Below are 17,379 nucleotides of genomic sequence, written 5' to 3'. Positions count from 1 at the left end.
ACAAAAATGGCACAATTAAGTAAGCAATTTACTTTTTTTCATGCTTACTCCACGAGGAGGGTTTACTAGGGACAGCATAATATAATTTTGCTGCGCTATTTATAAATTTATACTTCAACATTACTTAAACATCAGTATTGTATAATATTGCTGCTCTACTTATATTTATACTTGTCCATGTTAAATTCAGTAAAGTAAAATAATGCTGTTCTTCTTATGAACATACTTGTCCTTATACCAGTATTACCTCTAGGGGCTCGGTGACACTTCGGGTGCAATTCCTATCCACGCCACCTTGAACCTACTCTGTGTTTTAAATTGCAGTGTAAAGCGCTCAATCGCCCAGTGTATTAAGTAAGGTAACACCCAATAGACAACCAAATCTTTGATTGCACGAATTTTGTCTCGAGTCCTAACTGCATTTTTAGTCCATTGTTGTATCCCTTCAGATATCTGATAGTATTGGATAACAATAAAATATAATGTAGAGGGAGAGGTCAATAGCAGATAAATAATGCATTAACATTAGTTAAAATATAATTTCAATCGTGATAATTTTATTAACCATGCTACAATGTTACGAGGAGGAATAGGACACTTAGAGGTTAGTAAATATACAGCCCTTGGTCAAAATTTTTATGATTAATTATTGGAAGGGAGATTAATTTTATTCATTTTCATATAACTAAGATTTTACGAATTTCACCAACAACTTGTATCCATCGCAGCGTAAAGATAATAATTTTTAAGCTGTAAGGGACAGGGATCTTAATGGATATGACAATGCATGATAAATTATGATAATAAACAAGATTACTCCTTCAAGATTTAAGTTATTGGTTGAAAATTTACTCATACAACAAATAAAATAACGTGTTTATAAAACTCACCATTGTAATTAACAGTCCAATGCCCCCCACCTCCCTGGTGAAGGATTATATATCACATCGTTTTAAAAGCATTTTCAAAGATACAAAATTTTATTACAAAATTAATTCCAGATTTGTTGTTTTATTCAGAGTTGCTCAGAAACTGTTTTTAAACCGCGGAAATGAATTAAATTCTGAGCCATACTGGAATAGTTATTTGTTGTATCGTATTATAAACAATTTTCCCGAATTTAAAAATGTACAATAATAAGTTTTGTAAGCCGCGAGATTCCTAAGGCCAGGGATCGGAAGCCGCGCGTAAGCCGCGTGTAAGCCTCATTGAAATCTTCATTTTATCACTATAAAATTCAGCTGGATGTATAAAACTGCTCTTTAGCAGACAATCCTTCTTTCTGAAATTTCATTTTCTGCTCACAAGCAGGTTTAAAACTGAGGCTTATGCGCGGCTGAGGCGCGGCTTCCGAACCCTGCCTAAGGCTAATAAAACTGGTTATAATCTTATGATTGTACATTTTTCAGTATGGCCTAGTACCGAAAATATTTTTTCCAGTATGGCTTCAAAACCAATTAAAATCCGCTAAATTATAACCAGTTCTAATCAATACTGAAAAAAATCATGTATAGCAACTTATTACAGACAATTTTCCACGAGTATTAAAACAAAAAATCATGAAATTAAAATCCGTTTACTTAGCCAGGTCCTTCAACCATTCAGAGCTAACAAAACTGGTTTTAATATTTTATTTTTTTCAATCTAATATCCGCGGAAAGCTAACTATAATACGAGGCGATAAATAATTATTATTATTTGAATAATATACTGTTTTTAAAAAGTAACAGGATCTATGTGTGTCTCTGTCTGTTTAAGGGAGGATACCACCACCCTCCCAAGAAAAATCGCCCCCCACCCCACCCTAAAAAAAACGAACCACAAAATAACTAATAGTTTGGAACCTGCTAGAGTTTTGAGTAAAAGAATGAGATAAAGTTGTAATAAAACTTAGGGTACCAGTGTACAGTTTACAGTCCAATGACACCTCCCTTCTTTGTTTGCTCATAAATATACATCAAAACGTGATAATACCTAACATTAACCTATTTCTTCTATTAACCAAGTTTGCAATCCAAATATTTCTAGTGAAAACCCCGCGCATTTCTTATATTTGTTAAGTTAAAACAAGTAAATGTAAATAACAAAATGCATAGCTCAAAAAATGTGAAAAGGTTTGCGTCAAAATAGTTTTTAAAAATAAATATATAACAGACGCACTGTTATGTATACATGCATGTATTTATAATGAAATAAAGTAAATGCTCAAATGAGGTAAAAAAGAAATGTAATAATCTTTTAGATTTTTTAATAGACACTGCTTAATTTAATTTTGATATCTACAACTAAATAACGGTCCGATCGCCTTGTATGTTTGATAGTTATTTGTGCTCCTTAATGATGGGAATGTTGTCAAAAACGTTTCAGCTTTCTATCTTTTATAGGAGCTGAGTAAATCCCATTTCCCCCGTTACGGACTGACTGACAGACTGACGGACAAAGTGAATTATAGAGTAGCTTCGATACTAAAAAAGGTTATTTTAAATGATACATTATTTCAGTATTATAGATCGATTTCCACGGATAAAAAAAACTATACACTAAGTTTATAATTAAAGTTTAATGGATTTAATTCCTTGATGATTTTTTTGTGTAAAATTGTCTATAATTCAACATGTAAGGTTGAAATACTATTTTAACACAACGGAAATAAAAACAAAATTATTTTCAAATTATGATTTTGCATTTTATAATAGTAGAAAACTGGGTATAATACGAAATGATACTTGCTTTTTCAGTATGGCTTAAAACCAGTTCTAATCCAGCGGATGTTAATCGGTTTTGTTGCCATACAGGAAATTTTAGATGTGAAAAAAAGAATGTAATTATTTATTGCATCGTATTATAGTCAGCTTTCCGCGGATTTCTTAACCCCGCATGGCCCGGGCTAAGAAAATTGGTTTTAGGTTTATGAGTATTATTTCAATAAAAGTGGAAAACTCTCTGTAATACGATGCTATACATAATTTTTCAGTATGGCTTAGAACTGGTTCTAATCCAGCGAATATTAATCGGTTTTGAAGCCATACTGGAAATTTCGTTTTAACTCGGAAATTGGGTATAGTCCCTCTCATAGCAACGCCCCTTAAGGGGCGTTTCTTCGTATTTTCACATTAGCTATTCTCCTACTGCTATCCCCTGTGAGGGGCTCTAACCCTGCGGGACCAATTGTCTAACCCTACGGGGCAATCACCTAACCCAATATAACCTAACCTAACCTAAAATAACCTATCAAAAGCCATTTTAAAAATACGACCCTTAAAGAGCGTTGCCACGAAAGGGACTATACCCAGGAAATTGTCTACATAATTATAATACATTATTTTTCAGTATGCATTAGAGTTGGTTAATTCAGAATTGATTTAATGGGATAAGACAATGACCAATAAATTGATGTATACAAAATTACCTCTCCTGAAGTTGTTAACCCAAAGAATAAGAAAACATTATAATAAAACTTTGGGGATTACATAGTTGGATTATATTTAAATGGGTCGATTATTGGCTTTATTTCTTAAAACGTTTCATGATGCATATATTTGAGCAAAGGAGGGAGGTGCCATTGGAGGGTAAATCACACTTTAATTCAAAGTTTTATAACCAGTTTAACTTGGTGAGAATTTATAGGATAGCGCTTAATGACGATTAATATCCGCTGGATTAAAACTGGTTCTCCGCCATGCTGAAAAATTATGTAAAGCATCGTATTAGAGACAATTTTCCACGAACGGACGGACCGACCTCAATTATAAAAGCTATCTTTTTATCAATGAATAATCCATTTTTCAGTATGGCTTTGAAACCGATTAATATCCGCTGGATTAGAACCGGTTCTCCGTCATACTGAAAAAATATTAAAGAATTGTATTACAGACAATCCGCTAGATTAGAACCCGTTTCTGCCATACTGAAATATTAACCAATGGACGTACGAACGGACGGACCGATCCCAATTAAAAAAGCTTTGCTTTTATCAATTGATAATCCATTTTCCAGTATGGCTTCCAAACCGATTAATATCCGCTGGATTAAAACTGGTTCTCCGCCATACTAAAGTATTATGTTAAGCATCGTATTAGAGACAATTTTCCACGAACGGACGGACCGACCTATAAAAGCTATGCTTTTGTCAATTGATAATCCATTTCTCAGTATGGCTTTGAAACCGATTAACATCCTCTGGATTAGAACCGGTTTTCTGCCATACTGAAAAATTATGTAAATCATCGTATTACAGACAATTTTCCTCAAATATTAAAATAAAAATCATTAAATTAAAACAAATTTTCTTAGCCTGGATCTTTGGGTCCAATTAGGACTAAAAAACTGGTTTTAATCCTTTCATTTTTCATTTTGATTTCCGCGGAAAGCTGACTCTAATACGATGGGATAAATTACTATTACAGAATGGAAACCTATTAATATCCGCTGGATTAGAACCGTTTCTCAGCCATACTGAACCGTGTATTTCATCGTATTACTACCAGTATTATTTTTATTCTTATATTTTTTTTTAATTTCCGTGGAAAGCTGTCTATAATAGGATTCAATAAATAATTAATCCAATCTAGGGGCAGTATAATCAATCTTTCATTGTTCTATAAATATCTCATATTGTAAACAATTATCGCGCAAGTAAATTTCTGTTTTTTATAAATGTCTACAATATAATAATTTTTCTTTTCAGTATGACTCAAAACCTATTAAATCAAGAAAAAAATTTGATACGTCGACACACTGAAATAGTTATTTATAGTATCGTATTATAAACACTAAACAGCTTCCCGTGGAATTAAAAATGTACAATTGTAAGAGTAAAAATATTTTAAAAATAATGCATGGAAAAAATTAAAATATGCGATACAATAAATGATTTTTCAGTATGACTTAGAACTGGTTTAAATCCAGCGAATATTAATCGGTTTCGAAGCCATACTGAACAGTATTTTACTAGTCATACTATACCCCTATCATATTTACTAGCGGCTACGCCCCTAGAGGCCTCTTTAGGCACTTTAAATGTTGTTGTTTGTTAAAGTTAATTTTTTATGTACGATACCACCTTATTTGACGTTGAAGTCTCCTCTAAATTTGAAAATTTTTTGATTTTTTTGTCATTTCCCCCAAAATAGTTATAAACCTTCCCGGGACTTATGAGAAGCTACCCTGTGAAGGAGAACCCGATCGGTTAAGCGGTTAGCGAGATCCTTCGGTACAGACACACAGACATCCTGTTACTTTAGTATAAGGATACACATTGCAATGTTCCCTCCCTCCCTTGGTATATATAAACAAACAGGGATGGAACAATTGACGAAAAATGGTATGAACTTAATTCTGCCAATAATAAAATTGAACAGAAAGAAAATGAGAGTAGAAATATCCAAGGAGGGAGGGGTCATTGGGCTGTTTATTTCACTTGTCCCCAAAGTTTTATAATAAAGTTATCTTATTCATTGGCTTAACAACTTTGGGGACTTTAATGAATTTTGATTAGTTGGTTGATTAAGTTAAGTGTCCAAACGTGTTAACCTCTAATTATAATCTAGTTGTAAGTTTTAATTTGGTGTATTATCAATGGATATGTACATCAATTTATCGGTCATTGTCTTATCCCTTTAGATCCCTGATAAATATCAGAAAAACAAGGATGAAAACATTCATAAAATCAACGCGTAGAGTGTCAGAACTAAATAAGCATGATACTGTTTAAAGACATAACTACACTTTTAGGACTAGAGACGCTTTGAAACCGATTAATGTCCGCTGGATTAGAACCGGTTTTTAGTCATACTGAATTATGTATAGAATCGCATTACAGACAATTTTTCCTTTAGATAAACAATATATATAGATAATAGCTGTAAATACATGATACATAATATAAGAATTACCTTTACAAAAATTTATTTCAGCTATGATGAAAGACAATTCCCAGAGAGGGCCGAAATTTCTGGATTCTATTTTGTATCTCACTAAGAATTTACTTTTGTTTGAAATAAGTGCGCATTTATAAACTTTACATAAAAAAAGATAAATAAATAATTTTTATTTCATTGATTATTTATCTTTAATATAATGCACAGTTTACATAAAGATTATACATATATATTGATTATTATTTGATATCTCACATTAATTAATTAACATTGTATTCAATTCACACTTTCAACAAACTTTCTACCTCCACAAACAAAACTAAACTAAACCAAGCGCTGGCTGTCCATAATGTACTGTACCGCGCTGACCGAAAACCAAACTAAACAGCGCTGGCTGACTATAATCTGACCGAAACGTACTGTCCCGCCTCTAATCTATTTGCTGCACACCCTCTCATACCATTAAACGTTTACAAATATTTATATATACGTGTATGATCAGATATTGCAAAAAAAGGCAACCAAATTATTTTTGCGCTTTAATTGATCTATGTAAAATCTTTCCCTAGTAATCTCTCCCCCCCATTTTACACATGAAAAAGTAAATTGTTCACCCAATTGTGCCATTTTTAGGTAAATTACTGATCAGCCATATAAATATAAAATGCTTACTTGTGTCAGCATTCTACAACAATATTGTCTGACCTATCCTCAGACATTTATAGTAAAAGTTGCTCATTTCAGAAGAATTGAAGAAAAAGTATCATTTGATATATAAGCCAAACAAGCAATAATTTATAAAGATTGCTTATAAGTAATATTCCTATAAAAAGTCCCCAAAGTCGTTAAACCAACGAATGAGATAATGACATTATAAAACTTTGGGGACCAGTGTAATAATTAGCCCATTGTCTCCTCTATCTTAGGACAGTGTAGTTATAGACTTTAGGTACTCATTCCCTACTTTGGGTACTTATCCTCATCTAATTAGCGAGGCTGGCATCGAAGGCTAAAACAATGATAACCCTGACAGCAAATGACTCAACCAAGAATCTTGCAGGACAGTATCATTTAATTTTATCAGGGAGGGAGCAGACATTTGGCTGTTAATTACACTGGTCCCCAAAGTTTTATAATGACATTTTCTCATTCGTTGGTTTAACAATTAACTTTTGGGACTTTTAATTAAAGTATGATTAGTTGAGTGTTCAAACATTTTAACCACTAAATTTAATCTACAGAAGGAGTAATTTTTTGTGCCATCATTGGTTATGTACATATATTCATCATTCATTGTCTTATCCCTTTTGTATCCCTTCATCATTTCATTTAATGCTATTTTGTTCAGGAATCTAAAGGGATAAGACAAGGGCCGATAAATTGTTGTTGTATATCCCTAATGATGATACACAAAATTAATGCATCTGTAGAATAATAAGTGGTTGAAATGTTTGAACACTTAACTTTATGAACCAACCAATAATAACACAATAAATGTTTCCAAAGTTGGCAAGCCAAAGAACAAGAAAATGTTATTATAAAACTTTCGGGAGTAGTGTATTAAAAAGCCCATGGTTCCTTTCCCTCCCGTATTTTGTTTTTTGCTAGTGGTTACTCTACTAGAAGCCTCTCATAGGGGAGGGGGGAAGGGTGAATCAACTTTAACTTTCAATTTTTGGTCTTAAAAGGAAAGGTAAAAAGCATCTTCCTGGGACCTATGAGATGCTACATTGTATAGGAGAACCATACTGGATAAGAGGTTAGAGAGATCCTATTGTGTTGAAAGACAAACTGACACTCTCATATAGACATCCTGTTACTTTTATATACGAAGAAACAAATATATGAATTGTTACTTCAATATATAGATAGATTACCATTACCATTACCTCGTAAGGGGGGATTCCTCTTCGATTTAAGGGATCCTTTAGAGAATATAGAGCATCATCCATGTATAATGGGATGCAATACTCTAACAACCAAGGATATTAGGTTAAGTAATATCCATCAGACAACCAACCCTTTAATTGTATGACCTTTGTATGAGAAGTCCTATCTGTGCATGATAGTAAGTTGTAGCACCTGTTTATGGGCCAAGGCATTCCCCCTGCTCTTACTATTCATGTAAAGCACCTGACAGAGCAGAATTAGGAACCATTTTTAATGTCTATAGTTATGCTGCTGGATCGGCGTGAAATTTGAACCTTGCACCTCCTTGGCGACAAGCAGATTTGCTGTGTGTTGAGCCACAATTGCGGTAACTTAAATTGTTAGATAGTAAAGTTTAAGTTTTAAAAGAAAAACAAAAATCTATATAGTTAAAGAAAAAAAAATGTTGCATTGTATCGTTTTAGATTTAGTATTTTTCTAGATATTCACATTTGTGGTTAAATTTACAAGCATTTTGATAGGTTTGCCATTATTGTGGCTTAAAATAAAACAATAAAGTTATGATTTTCTGCTTTTATACCAAAAAACAAAATTTTAGAGTAGAGTAGAGTAGTTTAAATAGTTTTAAAAAATGCTTTATGTGAAAAATGTGAAAAATCAAGATAACTATTTTATATTGTATAAAAAAATCTTAAAATTTCAATATTAACCCATAATTGACAAACCGGTTTTTATTGCCCGGTTACCAAAAACCAAAAAAATCCAGTTCCCAGTTTCTTAATTGCATCATTCTCAGTATGAATCCCCCCTCTACTACCCTGATTTCATTTCCCCCTGGAGCAGGCAATTTTGCTTACTTCCGTTTGCCGGTATAGCTCAACAAAATTTGAAAACCAAGAAAAACAAGATGATTTCAAAATACCCCTCCTAACTTTTTTGTTTATGTAGTAAAGTTGCTGATTTTTTTCGTGAAATTTAAAGTTTATTGGCAACTACATCCATTTGTGAATTGTTTTTATTCAAATTATTATTTTTTATACAGTATGACTCATGAAAAAGTATTTTTTAGGGTGTAGAGCCCTTATTTCTTAATGTATCATTAAAAGTAGCAATTGTCCTGTAAATTTTCACACAAGCATATATAAAAATATTTTATTTTATCTTCATTTACACCAGAGATTTTTAGTGCTAAAGTTTTGAAAAAGTGATTGAGAAAAATATTTTTTTTGGTTTCTTAGAATTTTTGAATGGTTATATTATGTCTTTCTTGTAACTGAAGAATGATATACAAAGAAAAACAAGTTAACTAATTATTTCTTTTTTATTCCATGAAAAAATATCAATTTTTAATGACAAAAAATACTAGTAAATGAATTGATTATTTGCAAATTTCAAGCTATTTACTTACCCTTATTTATGAAAAGGATTAATTATGACAGTTGCTCCACCCCCTTTTCTGACATCTCAATCCCTTAATAGGGGTTTAATTAAGCTTTTTAGACTAAAAAATCATTATGTTGTAATTTTATTTTCTTTATAACTTTTTTGTTATTAAAGTTAGGATTATGAAACAAAAACAATTTTCCTGTTAAATTCATAAAGATTTATTTGGTTTTTCAATCTAAAACAATTTTTCCTTATAGGTTTGTTATTCAAAATATCATTAAGCCAAAAAGACTCAAAAAATATGTATTAAAAAATGCTTATAACTTAAACCCTAAATTTTTTATTTCATTTTTGCACAAAGTTTCTGCTAGTAACAAAAATAAAAGGATTTCTACCTTAATTTTGGTAAAAAAGTTGTTTAATGTTAAAAGTTACTTTTTGCTAAGTCACTTTTTAAAAACTTTAGCTCTAAAAATCTCCCGTGTTTATGAAGCAAAAAATTAAAATTTTTATATATGCTTGTGTGGAAATGTACAGAGAACACAGACATATGCTACTTTTGATGATACATAAAAAAATAAGGGCTATACACCCTAAAAAAATACTTTTTCGTGGGTCATACTGTATGATTTTTGTATCGTTTTTTTACGTGCTATATAGGTCCGCCTAAGTGCGAGTAAAGATACATGCAAGTTTTATCGTTCAGGTCAGCACGAGTAAAGATACCCGTCAACATATAGATATCAACGTTTTAAAACTCCTAGCAAATGGGCTTTTTTAACCGAAAAGGGTGGCACTTATAGCCAAAACACTAAATGTGATATAAATTGTTTCATATCTTACTTGTAGCTCTATACATTACATGAGGTTATGTATTTTTTAATTACGGATCGTATCAAAGTATTAGCTACTCTACAACTCACTTTGGACGTTCAAAAATTACATTTTTATTTTTTTTTGGCCAAGAAACCGGGTTTTAATACCGGGGGAAACCGCCAAAAATGAGTACCTATGCCTGGCAGGTTTCTTTACTCGCGCTGAACCAGGTTTATTTGTAACTTTCCTGTGGACGCCACTAGAGCAAAAAAAAAAATGGAATTCTGTTTTTACCATAATAAAGCTTCCCTAAAATTTTCAGCTCAATGCGACCATAAATGTGGCGCTCGTCATGAATGGGTTAATTTAGAAAAAGGTCTACGAAAAGTACTTTAATGAGTTTTAAAGGTGAAATGCTTTTTAGCTCCCCACAAAAGCATTTTTAAGATGCTGCAATTTGTCATTAGTAGTAGTAGTAGTAGATTTATTTTCCAATATAAAAAAAGACAATAAAATAATATACGATAAAATAAGCATAAGTATATTTATAATTATAGAATATCATATTTGTGTTGCTTCTGCAGTTACATTGGCAGCTAAGATGTCGCGTGAGCGGTGTTGTCTCTAGCTGTTGAAAAAAAGGCAACTTCTATGGTTTCTGAAGCAAGAAAAATGTACATATGTACATTTATATCAGGTCCCGTTTTCCCGCGTGCAGCTTTGTAGTTCCCCCCTTTATACACTTGAATTGTGTATTTTAAAAAAAGAAAAAAAAGTTTAGTACTGAAAACCTTTCAGTTGAAAGAAAAAAATGAAAAATGAAGAAAAAAATAAAAAAACATTAAATTTTTAAAGGTTTAGATGGCATACAGGGCAGAGTAGTCTTGAACATTCAATATTAATAGAATCAATTAGATGTACTTTAAGTTTATTTTTAAATTGAATTTTACTGGCTAAATTTTTGATAATTTGGCAATCAAAATCATTCCAAATTATAGGAAAATTACAGTATGGCAATCTTTTTAAAAGCCCAATTCTAAATCTAGGAATTCTAAAATCAAGATTGTTTCTTAATTGATAATTATCATTAAATTCTTCATTAGTTTCCCAAGTGTTCAAAAAAGATCTTGGTAAATTATTAATTTTGTAACTATGCATAAATTGTAATTGAAAATATTTGACAAGCAAATCAAATGGTAAAATATTTAGTCTTTTAAACAATGGAGAAGTGTGAGCATTATACTTAGAGTTCATGATACATCTAATGGCCATCTTTTGCTTAGTTATAATTGGTTTTAAGTTGGCAGAGGCAGCAGTAGAATAAATGAGAATTCCATATACAAGATGGCTATGAAAAAGTGAGTGATATAAAGAAATCATTGATGTTTTATCAAGTATATTTTTTGATCTTCTAAGAATAAATAATGCTTTTGAGAGCTTTAGACTCAATTGTTCAATGTGATATTTAAAATTTAAATTAGGATCAAAGTAAATACCAAGAAATTTAATGGCAGGAATATCACTAGAATTATTAACATAATCAAGTTTTTTAACTAGAGCATCATTGTAATTTGAACAATTAGGATCATTTTCATCTATAACTAGGTTGATATCGTCCCAGGGTATATTTTGTCCTTGGGTGTGAAAAATAGTAAATTTAGTTTTAACTGGATGTAAAGACATTCCATTAGCCCGAAACCATTGAGAAATTTTTCGAAGTTCAATATTTACAAAATTGACAAGATCATTAAGATTTTTTCCTGAAGCTAGGATAGTTGTGTCATCACAGAATAATAACATAGATAGTAAAGTTGATCTTGGAAGATCATTAAAGAAGATCAAGAATAATATAGGGCCTAAAATACTTCCTTGCGGTACACCACTATCAACTATGAGTAAGGAAGATTTGTCTTGGCCTATTTGAACAAATTGTTGACGTTCAGTCAAGTAGTTTTTGAACCATGTTAAAATGTTTCCATTAATACCTATTTTGCTTAATTTATTTAATAACAATCTTATTGGAACCATGTCAAATGCTTTGGTTAAATCACAAAATATTCCAATGGTAAACTCCTTATTATTAATAGCCTCAGTGATTTTATTAAGTAAATGAATCATGGGATGGATTGTTGAGTGGTTTTTTTGAAATCCAAATTGGTTTTTGTCTATTATGTTATTAGACAATAAAAAACTACTGAGATGATTACATACAATTTTTTCTAGTAATTTACCAAAGAGAGAAATTAAAGAGATAGGCCTATAATTATTTGTTTCATCTAGAGAGCCACTTTTAAAGACAGGGTGTACCTTAGAAATTTTTAATTTTTGGGGTACTATTCCTGTTGCTAGAGATCTATTAAAAATATGACAAAGGGGAGAAGAGATTAATTCTATGATGTTTTTCATGAAATGGGATGAAAGATCCATATAATCACAACTTTTTTTATCTTTTAAATCCTTAAATGCTTCAATGACTTGATTAGGGGTAATTCGGGGTATTTGAAAGTTTAAATTTAGTGGCTCAATGTAATCATCTGGAGGCTTATCTGTAGGAGTTATAGTTTCTTTAATTTTATCAGCTATTGAAGAAAAATGCTTATTAAACTCTTCTGCTATGAGTTTATTATCTTTTACAATGTTACCATTGATATTTAGATTGGAAGGTAAACTAGAAGTTTTAGTTTTAATACCTGCAGCTTCTCTAATAGTCTGCCAAACATTTTTTAAATCACCTTGGTGTTTTTGAATTTCTTGCTGATAATATAATTTTTTCATTTTTTTCAAGAGTTTGTTATATAAATTTTTATAAGTTTTGTAAATATCATGATCTTCAATGGTTCGGCTTTTAGAATAAATTTTAGACAATTCATCTTTTCTTAATCTTGAAGTTAAAAGACCAAGAGACATCCAAGGTTCAATTTTGTGTACATTACGATTAAACCTTTTTTCTTTCTCTTCAAAAACAATGTTAAAAAGATCGAAGAATTTGTTATGAAACAAATCATAACTTAAATTTGCATCATTTTCTTGAATAACATCAGCAAAGCTTAATTGAGAGAGTAAAGATTTAAAGGAATTTATATTAGCTTCAGAGTAATCTCTATATTTAAAAGTTTTTGGAATTGGGCGTTTTTTCTTAGAAGATAAAATATGAAAAATAGGAAAATGATCACTTAAATACATTGTTAATATTCCTGATTTGTATTCATTACTTATATAGTTTGTCCAACAATGATCTATAAGTGTTGCTCTATTTTGTGATATTCTAGTTGGATGGTTTATAAGTTGGATAAATCCACATGCAAATAATTTATCTATGAACTCTAAGGTTTTAGGATGGTCCTTAAATCGAATTAAATCACAATTAAAGTCACCAACCAGGTAGACTTTTTGATTAAGTGTTGATAATTGATCTAAAATGTTACTTAAAATGTCTAAAAATGAATTAAATTGCTCTGAAGGAGTTGATCCATTATTTGTAGATGGTGAACGATAAATATTTCCTAGTATAAAACTATTTTTTTCAGAAACATTTACTTTAATAAATAAAGATTCAAAAATTTTCTCTTGGAATATTGAAAGTTCCTCGAGAACTTGAAATTGTAGGTCAGTAGAGACATAGAAAGCTATGCCCCCACCCTTATGTATCGTTCTTGTTTTATACTGTAAATTATATCCATGTAAGCTAAACAAGTTTGGATCAACTATAGAAAATGTTTCTTGAAGTGCCATTATGTCAAATTTACATTTACTAGTTACTAATAAATTATGAAAATCTGAGAATTCATTAAATTTAGAAGCCAAGCTTTGTATATTTAAACTAAAGAGAGAAAGGTTGGTTTGATTTTGATTGCTTTCAATAAATTCTTCAAGACTATAGTAATTAGAAAGAATATCAATATCCCTGTAGGGTGAATCATGAAAATTATTATTTAATCCTACATCAATACTTGAATTAAAAATTTCTTTAAAGTTGAAGTTAAATGAACGTGAAAGGTTTTCAGTACTCAATAAATCCACATTATCCTGGTTCATAGTTGTAAAAAGGGGAGAGAAGCTGCGCACGGGAGGGGAAACCTGAAAATAAACATATTTTAGTACAAGAATTAATCAGGGACAGGGGACGACTATTGCCCTGATATATATACAATAAAAAGAAAAGGTAAAACATTACAAAAAAAAACTGAATGATAAAAAGACGAAGTATTGTTTAAGTGCATATTTGGTTTTATTTTAAAAAATTTAATTCTATTCTACAATCTTTAGACAGAAAATAAAGTTTAAATCAATATCTATTGCGTGTAATTTATGTTTTTAAAGCTGAAGAAAAAAAAAACATTTATTAAATCCATTATACCAATATCCGTGGTTTCGTTAAAAGTTTCTAGTTTACATTTAAAATTAAATAATACATCATACACGAAAGTAGGAAGTCTGTCTGTTTGTATTAATTATTATTAGTTATTTCTCGCATCGTATTATAAACGGCTTATATATAACAATTAAGGATTTAGTTATTTCAAACGATAAAAAGTAAATATGAAAATTATGAAATTAAAACACAGAAAGGTAAAGTTTAGATATTCTTAGAATGATGAAATTCTACATTATACCTCTTGATTATCAAAATCTACATCAACGTCCTCATTCAAAAGATCTCTCTGCCTTCTGGCCTCCAGGACAGCTGGCGAAGGGCCATCAAGCAGGACAGCTCTGGTACTGCTGTTGGTTCGCCTCTGGTGCTGGTGCTGCGGCTTCTCCCGGACACCCTGTGATGATGGAGGGGCGGGGGCCGCTACTGCTGCCACATATGATGATGGTATCTGATCGTCTGAGGGAAATGCCTTGCGCCTGAAACTTCTCAGAGTTTTAACAGCTGTGTCAAGTATGGTATCTACAGGGTCCAAAATACATGGAACTGTATGTACATACTTCTTCTTTTGCAGGTCCTGGACTAGAGTAAATTTTATCTGGCCATCAAGGGTCCAAACTTTATCGACCCTAGCATCGTCACCAAGCAGTTTCACAAATTTGTAGTTGCGTGTAGTCAAGTCAGCAGTGGCAGAGAACCTTTCTACACCTGCTTCCATCTCTAATTCAGTTGGGCTAGGCATATAGTCCTTTTTTAGACGCAAGAACAGGTTACGCTGCCATCTTTTTGTAAATCGTATGATAATAGGTTTAGGTAAATACACAGAAGGATTTTTTTTACTTTTTTGTGCTTTCCCCACAAAATGACCATTTTCCAGCACATCAAACCATGCTGGAACAGCGGGAAGGATCTTTTTATCAGCATGCTTCAACACAGGCTTCACAATACGGTTGAAAACCGTCACCATGCATGCCACATCAAGGCCGAGATCGTCAATGTCGCCCTGGTCAACATTAAGGCCAAAAAAACGGAGAGACCAATTGCGACAATACTGCTCACGAGCATTGTCGCAAATTATCCGCTGTCGGTCAGAATGATAAAAATCACTTTTTAACTTATTAAAGTCTGTTTGAAGAGTTTTTAATTCACTGGTTCTATTATTAAGTCTATCAGTAAGGTTTTTTATCAAAAGTTCGTGGTTGTTAGACATAGTGAATATATAATAATAAAATATAAAATGAATAGAAATATATATAATTGTTTTACTTGCACAACAATACTCCCGCCAAAAAAAAATTATACAGTAATGTATAGTGTGCGTGTGACTGTGTACAGCGGGCGGTCAAATTGTTCAAACACAAGAATAAGGAGGGGAGAATTTAATCACTTGTTACTCCTTGTTACTCCTTTTTTCACAGTTCATGATTAAAATGCTTTTGCAGTAAAAGAATATTTTTTAATGATGTAGCTTAAAGTACAAAGAAAAAAAAAACCTTTTTATTTGACAACAAAAACTATAAAGACAAATAAATTTGAATTTAATTTATAAAAACATTTAATTACCTACAAATTATAGAAAGATTATGAGTTTATATCTTAATCTGTCCATCTGTCCATAGAAATAAATGAGGGGTGAGAATTGAAAACATGAGCAATTTTTAAGGTAAAAAATTGGTTATTTGTTTTAAATGAAGGAATTTTAAATGAAATTTTTAGTGTAATTGGTAGAATATTTTAATAGCCATTTTAAGTTGTTATTTTCAAGAAAATAAATTTTTTAAATCAAACCTCAACTGTTGAAAGGTATATCAAAAATATACTCCGACACCTGTAGAATCAAACTGCAGAGCTTAAAATGAGAATAATAGCCCACATCAATTTTTATTAGGATTATATCTTTGAATTAACATAAAAACTATGAGGAATCAGCATTAACCAATGACAAAGCTAGTAATTTTTAGATTTTAAATATAGTGTTATCACAAAGTGACTTATTTCCAATATAATAGAATAACTTTTATTTAATTAAAATGAAAAGAATGAAAACTATACACATTAAAGATACATACTCTTTAAAAATAGTTTAAAAAATAAATTTGAATAACCATATTTATAAATGTGATAAAGATAAATTTGTTGTATTGCATAAACATTAATTTGTGTTTTTAAAGATTTAGCCCTCTACAGCTGACTTTTATGTGTTTTAATGTGTAACAGACATGAAACTTTTTTATGTTAAAGGAACCCTGCAAGAAATACCGCGCTTTAACTGCTTAAAGCCTGCCACGAGTAGACCCAATACCCAAAATTTGAAGCCTCCAGCTTCAATAACAAAAAAGTTACAGACATTTCAAAATGATTCTTTTAGTACAATGGAAATTTTGAAAGATTTTCAATGTACTAAAAGAAAATTTCAATATTATTGCAATAAAACGCCCCATTTTATAGTCAAAATGTCTTTTAAAAATTCGGTTTGAATTGCGTTTGAAAGCGTAAAATCATAGCGGGAAAAAATTAAACTAATGTAAGTAATTCAGATGCTCAGCTGTGATTGGTTGTTCAGCAGAGTTAGCGTACACTCAGGCTTCTGATTGACTGGAAATCCCAGAGGCTGGCATTCTCACGCTACAGTACTCTCAATACAATGCAATATAAACTGAATTTTTTTGAATGATTTTGACTATAAAGAAGAGTGTTTTTATTGGATAAATGTTATCAGTTACTGGTATCCTAAGTTTCTGCCAAAAATAAGCTTATAGTTTGCTTTCTAGGCGATGTATTTTAATAATGAAAATTCTATTATTAGCAATCAAAAACTTTCAAAATTTTCATAGTACTAAAAATGTGATTCAACATGTCTATAACTTTTTTGTTTTTGAAGCTGGAGGCTTCAAATTTTGGATATTGGGTCTATTCTTGGCAGTCTTTCAGCAGTTGAAGCGGTATATTTCTTGCATGGTTCCTTTAATTCATTGATATATTGTAAAGAATTAATTTTTAATTAGTTTTGATAGATTTTATATTTAGATAGTTTAT

General features: G+C 31.1%; 2 protein-coding genes and 1 long non-coding RNA gene across 5 annotated transcripts in view; 1 reads left to right on the top strand and 2 right to left on the bottom strand.

The window, feature by feature from the left end:
- Positions 1-17,379, bottom strand: part of LOC145328072 (uncharacterized) — a 296,033-nt gene that overhangs the window by 164,917 nt on the left and 113,737 nt on the right. The gene's annotated exons all lie outside the window — the stretch shown is intronic.
- The window catches only part of LOC145327696 (uncharacterized), a 51,524-nt gene that overhangs the window by 27,017 nt on the left and 7,128 nt on the right, over positions 1-17,379 (top strand). The window lies entirely within an intron of this gene.
- On the bottom strand, positions 10,436-15,731 carry LOC145328068 (uncharacterized). Its single transcript, XR_013882318.1, has 2 exons — positions 14,585-15,731; positions 10,436-14,048 (listed from the first exon to the last, which is right to left on the bottom strand). It is a non-coding gene; the product is annotated as an uncharacterized LOC145328068 (long non-coding RNA).

The sequence above is a fragment of the Acartia tonsa genome, chromosome 9, assembly GCF_053477335.1.
Source record: "Acartia tonsa isolate MP-2025a chromosome 9, ASM5347733v1, whole genome shotgun sequence".
Lineage (NCBI taxonomy): Eukaryota > Metazoa > Arthropoda > Copepoda > Calanoida > Acartiidae > Acartia > Acartia tonsa.
The sequence above is the reverse complement of the archived record's forward strand: the minus strand, read 5'-3'. Positions and strand labels throughout refer to the sequence as shown.